Here is an 8,855-nt window from a genome sequence, read left to right as displayed (position 1 = left end):
AACTTTTCAATGGGTGTGAACAATAAACTGTGGACAAGTTTTTTTTATGTGTGATGCAATTGGCATTAGATTTACGTGTTGGGTCACGAGATTGTTTTATCTTACGCCGTAGAAAAATAGAAAAAAAAAATAGAGCGTTACAATTAAGAACTTAAATTATTGTGAACATTAAACATTCACATCAATCTAAAACTAATTTGGGAATATGAGAGAGAAAGTTTTTATCTTTCTTGAATTTTTTTTTGACTAATTAAGACGTAAATATTTATTAGAGAAGAATGAATTTCTTCTATTTACGTCAAAATGTTATAAAATAGCGTTTCGAATAATTCTTCAAATTTGCAAAACTAAATTATAAAAGAATTATCTAATCGTAAAATAGATCCTCGGCACAAATTAATTTTCCGTGAATAATATAATAATCAAAATTAAATATGATCCAGAACGCTGTCGTTTCAAAGGTAAGAAATATGTATTCGCTTTCTCGTCTCCCTACCCGTTCTCCGTTGATCGCGTGGGCAAAAAATGTAGAACACGATGATTCTGAGACAGTGGTTTGAGCGAGTTGACTCACAGAAAACCGGAAGCATTACGGCCACTAAGCTCAAGGTTTATTTTCTTTCTCCACTCTCCTCCTCGTTCTAGCTCCACTCTCTCTCTTCGTCTCACATCCAATATACATGTCTAAACTAGTAAAAAAAAGGGGCATGCCTTTCGTTGTTCCGGTTGCTTTTTTCTGTCGACAACCTGAATTTCTTTCTACGCTGTGTTGATGTGTTCGCAGCATTACTGCAGGATGTATGATCTTGACCCAAATGGCACCATGAGCTTTGAAGGTTATTTAATCTTTTACTGGCATTTTGTTGTGAGTTCTTTTTTGGCTTAGTTTCAGTTACGCTTTGGTGTAAATTACGTCTTTCAAATTTGATTCATTTTAATGGAATTGCGATTTAATTTTGTCAAAAACTGGTTGGTTTTTTGCTTTGTATGTTTTAACTATAGGATTTGTCGAGCTCAGCAAGTTTCTTCTCAAGGTTAGTTATTTACTCAGGTGTTTTATCTGTTACTCTTAAATTTTGATTTCTGAGTTTGAGTTGAAGGATAATTGCCTATTGATTTGAAAGGAGAATAGGTATCAATTGTTGGCAGTTCTTTTCTCGTGGTCTAATATATGGGGAGAATGTTTAACATGTCCTTCAACAATAAGGAATTTTGGTACTTACTTTTAATTCATACAAGGCAAAAGGAGAGAGGAAAGAAGAAGAGAGAAGCCGAACTGGGTGGTAATGGCAAATGCAAGTTGAAAAGATTTTACCCTAATTCCATTTGGTTGCAATCATTGATGTTATTAGAAGAAATATGAAAGAAATAATAATATTTTTTCCAACTGAGAACATAGATGAGGATGTTAGAAGTGGGGTCTTTTTCATGCTTTTGTCTAAGTTGAATGGATAAATGTTTTGGCATGCACATAGGTCTTAGGTGCCTCCAGCTAAGGGTTGTTGGAATGTCAATGTTTGGAAACCTTTAACGGGGCAAAAATGTGGTGGGGAAGGAGGTGTCAGACATTGTTTGAGGATGCTCTTCTTGCTCTTGTTCTTGCCAGGAAAGTAGCTTATTTACTGGATCATGAACTTATTGCTATTTTAAGAGCTGACTTGGATAATAAAAGCAGTGGCATTGATTGGCTGCTAACGGTGGGGACCATTCGGTAGTTGCACAAATGTTGCACAAACAAAGCGAAATTGTCTCAAGTTAATTGAATAGTGAAGGAGGTTGTAATACTCTGTTCAATCCTTTCACTTGTGGTCCACTCATAACATGTCTGGAGGAATAGAGGGGACTGACAACTAATTTTAATAAGTTATAAGTTGAACTATGCTGATGTTATGTGTCCAAAATGCCAGCCATTAGTATATGTCTTGTTAGAGTATGAGCTTTCACTTGTTTAGTTGTTACATAGGAACTTTTGCACATTGTACAAATTAATTTATTTTACTTGGTTGCCTTGTAGGTCCGACATGCCTTCTCAGACTTGGAAAGATAATCCATTTCCATTTTACTGATAGCCTTCCTATTACAGTCAAATTTTACACTCTTCCCTTTTCCGTCATCGTCTTTTTTGCTGCTGTATTGGTTGGTTGGTTGTTTTTTTTTTCTTTCCAGTTCTTGTAGCTGTAGCATGTCTACTTTACCTTGTGAATGTGTGTAAATTGTGTCTGAAACGTGCATAACAGTTGTGTTTCTATATGTTTTTTTTTTCTTTCCAATTCTATCTTATCGCATTTGAAATGTTTAAGTAACAAATTGAATTAGTTAGAGGCCCGAAAAGTGTATAACAGTTGTGTCTTCATCTCCTTTCTTTTAGTTTGACTATCTGTTGTTTTGCATTTGACAATATAAACTATCTTTGGCTGTTAGTATCTTTAAAAAGCAATGCCATGCTTGAAATAATACTTCGTTGCTGTGATGACCAGCAATGTGAACACTTCTATGTTCACTTTTTTTTATCAGTATACACTTTAGGACTGAACTTTGGTTCCTTCTTGGCACTAATGAACAGCATTGTAGATCATATTTCCTAAACATTATACTAAAAGACTCTTGCATTTACTGGTACCATTTCTTCAGGAATTGCAGGTACCCTGTTACTGATGATGTTTATGAGGTAGCTTAAATCTTAATTCTCTAATCTAAATCAAGAAATTTTAAATATTTTCAAGCTGCGTTTGCTCTTTTTTTTTGGCCAGTTGTTCTGTTTCCTGGTTTCTCATGTTATTATTGTTGGCTTTCTTCTTCTTTTTTTTTTTTTAAATTTTGTTTTAATAAGCATTGGTAAATTTTGGTTTCTCCTTGGACTCTCCTGCTTTTTACCAGCATGTGAGGTAAGGCTATTATCTTTTTGCTATTGCGTATATGTATATATGTTGGCAAAAGATTAAAGCAAGTGTTTTTCTACAAAATTCAGGGTTGGGAAAATGTGGTGATTTTCTACATGTGGTGTATACTTCACCTTGGTTTAACCGATTTGCTGTTCTTAATTCAATTTCATGATGCTATAGAGGTTTGATCTGTTTGGCTCTTCCTTCAATTAGATTTTGGTAGGTCTGCTTCTGATTTTTCCTACTGTAACCTATTTTTAAGTATCCTAGAGTACCAGACTCTATATTGCATGTATCTGAGAACCTAGCAGTCTGATCAAGTTAAAATTTGTATCTTCTGAGATCTTTGATCAGAAGAAGAATGGACTATTTTGTCGGATGACTTCATATCCCTTTGTATATTTTTGCAATCTGCTCAGCATGGTATCACCTAAATCTACATATAGCTGTCATATTATGTTAGTAGTTAGTGCAATATGCTTCCTAGTAATAATTTCTGTGGTCAAATGCACCTCTGAATGGGTTTGTATTTCTTATTAATTTAAATATCTTTGTCATGGTTCAACTAGATGCTTCAAACATTGGCACAGATCAACACACCAAAACAATGCTGAATGCATATGCAGTCTTTGACTATGCACTATTTTTGCCTGAAACAAATTAGAATTATTTGGCACCACTTATGTTAAATGCACTCAGCACAATCGTTATGCCTCATTCATTTTTTTTCCCAGAATCTTTTTAATTCATTTGATAAAGCAAGGTAGGGTGACTCTTGATCTCAATGACTTTGCCTATTGCAGTGAGTATACTTCTTTGTAATTATCATAAGCTAACAACTTCATTTTTATTTTACATGTTTTCTCTGTAAATCCTGCATGTTTCGAGCTCTTTGAAGGGAGATAACAAATGCTAATGGTTGTAATTGAATCTTCGCCTCTTCTTTTGATGTCTCTGCTGCCAATGTATAGCCAGAGAGTACCAAAGTCTCTGCTGTGCAGCTGCCAACTGTATGGCCAGAGAGTACCAAGGCTCTGCTGTGCAGTAGTGGCTTCTGATAGAGTTTTTTTAGATGAAAAAAATTTAAATTTACATTGACTGAAAAATTAACAATTTAGTGTACTTTTAAATAGAGTTACATATAAACTAATTTTTTAAAAGTAAGATATCACTAACTATATGATATTTAAAAGATAAATATAAATTAAATTTTTTAAAAAATAAGTTTTCACTAATTACATAATATTAAAAAGATAAATATAGATAAAATTTAATTAAAAAATAATTTTTATTCGAATTTAAACTAATAAATAAAATAAATTATAATTTTTATATTAACTTTTAACATTTTTTCTCTAATAAATAAAATAAAAATTAAAAGTACCAAATTTATCTTGTTAGAATACTTTTTAATATATTTTGTTTAATCTTTATATTTTGAAATATTTCTCTTTGATTGTTGAGATATTTTTTATCGATTTTTAATTATTGATGCACTTCTAATCAAAATTTACTATTAATTTTCTTGAAATATTTTTTTTTATTATTTTTTTAAATTCTTCTTTTTGAGCAAAGATTACTCGCTCATTCTTAAATTTGTAATTTTTTTTGTATATATCTAAATTTTTTACAATTAAACATTGTAGTTTACTTTTATGGCAATAATTTTTTTAATCATAGTTGTCTTTCTTGTATACTACGGATGATAAAAATTTTCTCTTTTTTAATGTTTCGGTGATGACGGCTCCCTCTAATTTTTAATTTTTCATTGCTCTTCTTTGTTCCATGGCTTATAAAGTATTAATTAATTCTGCAACTGTAATTTTTTTTTAAAAATCCTTATAATTTTTAAGTGATGAAAAGTTTGAGTAAAAGATTTTATAACTTTAAAATTGTAAGGATCTCTCAAAAATTATAATTTTATAATTGATTAATACATTGCAAACTATGGAACAAAGAAGAGCAATGAGAGATGAAAAATTAATGGTGAGAATTGTAATATCTGAATCCGAAATTTAGTTTGGGATTAATTTTAAAGAGAGAACGAATCTGAAATATTCATTGCATTTAATCGCGACATCTAATCGCGCCTGAAGAGGGAACGGATCCAGACCGTCTGCTAGCCTCCCGCTGGAGAAGAAGAATCAGTCGTTGGAGAAGGGAGCCGACCGCCACCCATCGTTGCGCTGGAGCCACCTCCGACTACCAAAAAAAGTAAAAATTTTTTTATTTGCTCGGAATTTGATTTTGAACACCTCCATGACCAAATCGGAGCAAAAGGAACGACGGATGAGCTAAAAATCCTGGGTAAAGCTTGGCGGTGTCGTTGCAGAAAAAACTAAAAATCGCCTCCGATGAGTCCTTTCTCGTTTCCTTTTTCATGCGATTTTTTTACCATTATATTCATCGTTTTGTTTCTACAGGTTGACTGAAGAAAAACACTCAGCCATGAAGGTAAGCCGGCGAAGCTGACGCATCAAAAAATTTTGCCGCTGGTAAGTTTCTGTTTTTCGATTTTTTTTTGCCAATCGAGGCCCACAAACGTGTTTTCTCGCAGGGATTAGTATAAAACGAGCCGAAACCGACTAAAACTGACAAAAAATGCCCGGGCCGAGGCAAATTGCCGTCACGGGCAATAATGTCGTCGCCGAAGCACAGTGATGCCGCCGTGGCAAAATTCTGAAATTGGACAAAAAAAATTTTTAACAACGATTTTGAGTTCTTTGGGATATTTTTAGGAACGTGAAACGTGTTTTAACATCCGCAGAAAAATTCAGGAAACCTGAAGACCCCCAGTAGTTACAGCTGAAAGTTCAGTATTTCGGACACCGATTCGAATAAGAATCCATAACCTTATTCTCTGTTATGTAATTGAAAACTAATTATAAATAATATGATATTTTTCGTAATTTAGAAAACTTCAATAATTAATTACATATTACTAATAGAGCTGGAGCTAATTATTTATTACTGTTTGTCCTGTTTTAAATGATTGTTTAATTTTACAGTTTTAAATACATGATAATACACTAGAATTGGTAAGATAATTCAATTGTGTTTCTTTGATGTATGTATTGTTTGTCTTACGTGATTTACAGTTAAATTGTGAAACTGAAAAATTAAATGAAAACGGAAAATTGTTTGGTTTAGTGAATTAATAAAACAGTTGCCTTACTGAATATTCTGAGAGATGGTGAACGGACCACTTACATAGGGAACCTTACCGTGAACGTTACCTCATACTGGATGAGATATTGAGGAATGATATTTTTGGCGCTCATACCGGATGGGGTATGAGGACAGCTCGATTCACCCTTATACCAGACGGGGTGTTGAGAGATGGTACATTTGGCGCTTATACTGAATAGGGTATGGGGACGACCCGATTCACTCTCATACCGGATGAGGTATTAAGGAATGTTACTTTTGGCACTCATACCGGACGGGGTATGAGGACGGCTGGTTAGTTGACAAGTTTTGTTATGGGTTCACGCGTAGTGAGACATTCCTATTGATCCCAAAGTATACCAGTAATCAAACAAAAAGAGAAATTTAATATTCTGGCTAATTGAATATGAGATTATGATGTTGTTTGTGTTATTGCTTCTATAGGTCGATTTTAAAAATCTTTCTACAGTAAGTATGAAATAAATAATTTTATTTATGATAAATGAATTTACTTAATTTAAGAGCTCAATTAGTTATTTTTATGATTTTTATCAATCTTCATTTTTGTATCGGTGAGTAGTGTGATATTCTTACTAGTCTGGTGTAGCTCACATTTACATTAACCATTTCAGATCAAGAGGACTAAGATTTAGATCCCGATCAACAAGGGGGTTGTGAATAGTTCACTACCCATGCTTCCTTCAAATGCTAGTGAAGGTCGTCTTATGATACTTAATTATTTATTTTTTATTTATTTCTTAATTTTTTGCTTGTTCTTTTAGAATGCTCATTTCCGTAGCTCTATTAGATATTCTAAATTATTGTATAAGGAATGTAAACCATAACTCTATTATTTCACTTCCGCATTCAATTTATAATTTATTTCCTTTTAAGTTCTGGACTGTTACAGTTGGTATCAGAGCCATGTTCCTCGGAACCATTCCTTACACAAAGATTTAAAATCTCTAAATATGAACTATCGTCCAATCTTTTCTTACGAAAAAATAAGTATAAAGACATGAGAAGATGAGGTCTCTTACTGAACAGGACAACCTGAGACGAGTCACTTCGAGAGGATGTCAATCGACTCTTTAAGATTTTAGAGAGATTCTTCTCTACCCAGTAGGCCAGGGAAGAGAAAAGGGAACTGTCTGACCCTCCACTACTTCCACAATATGAGCCACCTCTACAACGAGAGGATCTAACGCCACCTCGATGCAACCCTGCTCCTCCGTCGTATTATCCGACATCGTCACAATACAATTTGGAGCCCCCACCGTGTCATCCGGCACTATTACAAGGCCACCCAGTCCTTCCCCAGTAACATTTGGCCCCTCTTCCACGTGACTCGTTTCACCCATGATGGACCTGATAGAGATTGACACGGGACATTCTGATGTATTTTCAAGAAGGAATTGGTTAACGGTGTATCACGCTACCGTGGATTGCTTTCACGAGAAAAATTATATTTAAGCCTCCTAACGAAGAGTCATTTACAAGCTAATAAAAATTTTGAATATTATTCCCTCATAACAATTTCCTTATTACATAGCATTTTAACTCGGTTGTTTTCTCTAACTAGGTAAATGTAAGAAAAAAATTTACATTTAAGAGATCCTGGTAGTCCGAAACTTTCCGAATATATTTTCTAATGAACTTTTCAAACTATCAGTGGATAGGGAAGTTGAGTTTACCATAAACCTTCAGCCTAGCACGTAGCCTATCTTAGTTTTCCCTTACTGCATGAGTCATGTTAAGATCAAAGAGTTGAGAAAATAAATCAAAAAATTACAAGACAGTGGGTTCATCCAACATAGTATTTCTCATTGGGGTGCTGGAGTCATATTTGCAAAAAAAAAAGATAGGACGTTAAGGTTATGTATTGATTATAGGGGACTGAATAAGGTCACGATCAAGAACAAGTACCCCCTCCTAAGAATCGATGACTTTTTTGATCAGTTGCAGGGTGCCCAAGTCTTCTCCAAAATAGACATGCGTTTATATTACCATCAGATAAAGATCAATGAAGAAGACATTTCCTAAATAGCTTTTCGAATCAGGTACGGACACTATGAGTTCCTGGTCATACTATTTGGACTAACCAACGCACCAGCCATCTTCATGGATTTGATGAACATGGTTTTCAGACAATTCCTATATTAGTTTATCATTATATTTATCGATGATATCCTGATCTATTCAAAAAGCAGAGAGGAACACGCTCACCATCTGACTCAAGTTTTGCATATTGTCAGAGAAAAGAAGTTGTTTACAAAGTTGAGTAAGTATGGCTTCTACCTCGAGTAGACTACCTTCTTAGGGCAAATCATATCAAGGGATAGAGTGTCAGTGAACCCTGAAAAAGTTGAGGTAGTGCTCGGTTGGAAAAAATTGTCATCGGTCAAGGAGATTCGTAGTTTTCTGGGGATGACATGTTATTACCACAAATTTGTGGAATGATTTTCTAGCCTAATTGCTCCTTTGACTAGGCTCACAAAGAAGAACGTCAAGTTTGAGTGAAATGAGAACTGTGAAATGGGTTTTTTAGAACTAAAGAAGCAGTTGACTACTGCACCTGTGTTGGCCTTGCAGAGCGGGACATGTGAATATATAGTTTATAGTGATGCCTCCTACTTGGGGTTGAATTGTATTCTGATGCAGCATGAGAATGTCATAGCCTATGGGTCCAGACAGTTGAAGAGTCATGATAAAAGCTACCCTACCCATGCTTCAGAACTTCTCGCGATTATCTACGTCTTGAAGACTTGACGCCAATACTTATATAGGGATACTTTTCAGATCTAT

The 8,855-nt window shown here is 34.3% G+C and overlaps 1 long non-coding RNA gene across 10 annotated transcripts; it reads left to right on the top strand.

The window, feature by feature from the left end:
• The first annotated feature begins 447 nt into the window (after positions 1 to 447).
• Positions 448 to 3,317, top strand: LOC110825307 (uncharacterized). Of its 10 annotated transcripts, none has more exons than XR_015821761.1 (6): positions 448 to 609; positions 785 to 865; positions 1,003 to 1,034; positions 2,632 to 2,668; positions 2,831 to 2,885; positions 2,969 to 3,317. It is a non-coding gene; the product is annotated as an uncharacterized LOC110825307 (long non-coding RNA). The 10 variants fall into 10 exon arrangements; XR_015821764.1 differs by having other exon boundaries at positions 449 to 609; positions 785 to 836; positions 2,015 to 2,668; XR_002541749.2 differs by having other exon boundaries at positions 785 to 836; positions 2,831 to 3,317.
• Positions 3,318 to 8,855: the final 5,538 nt, after the last annotated feature.

This window comes from Carica papaya, chromosome 6 (genome assembly GCF_054855325.1).
Source record: "Carica papaya isolate Zhongbai chromosome 6, ASM5485532v1, whole genome shotgun sequence".
Lineage (NCBI taxonomy): Eukaryota > Viridiplantae > Streptophyta > Magnoliopsida > Brassicales > Caricaceae > Carica > Carica papaya.
This window is presented reverse-complemented; position numbering and strand designations above follow the sequence as displayed.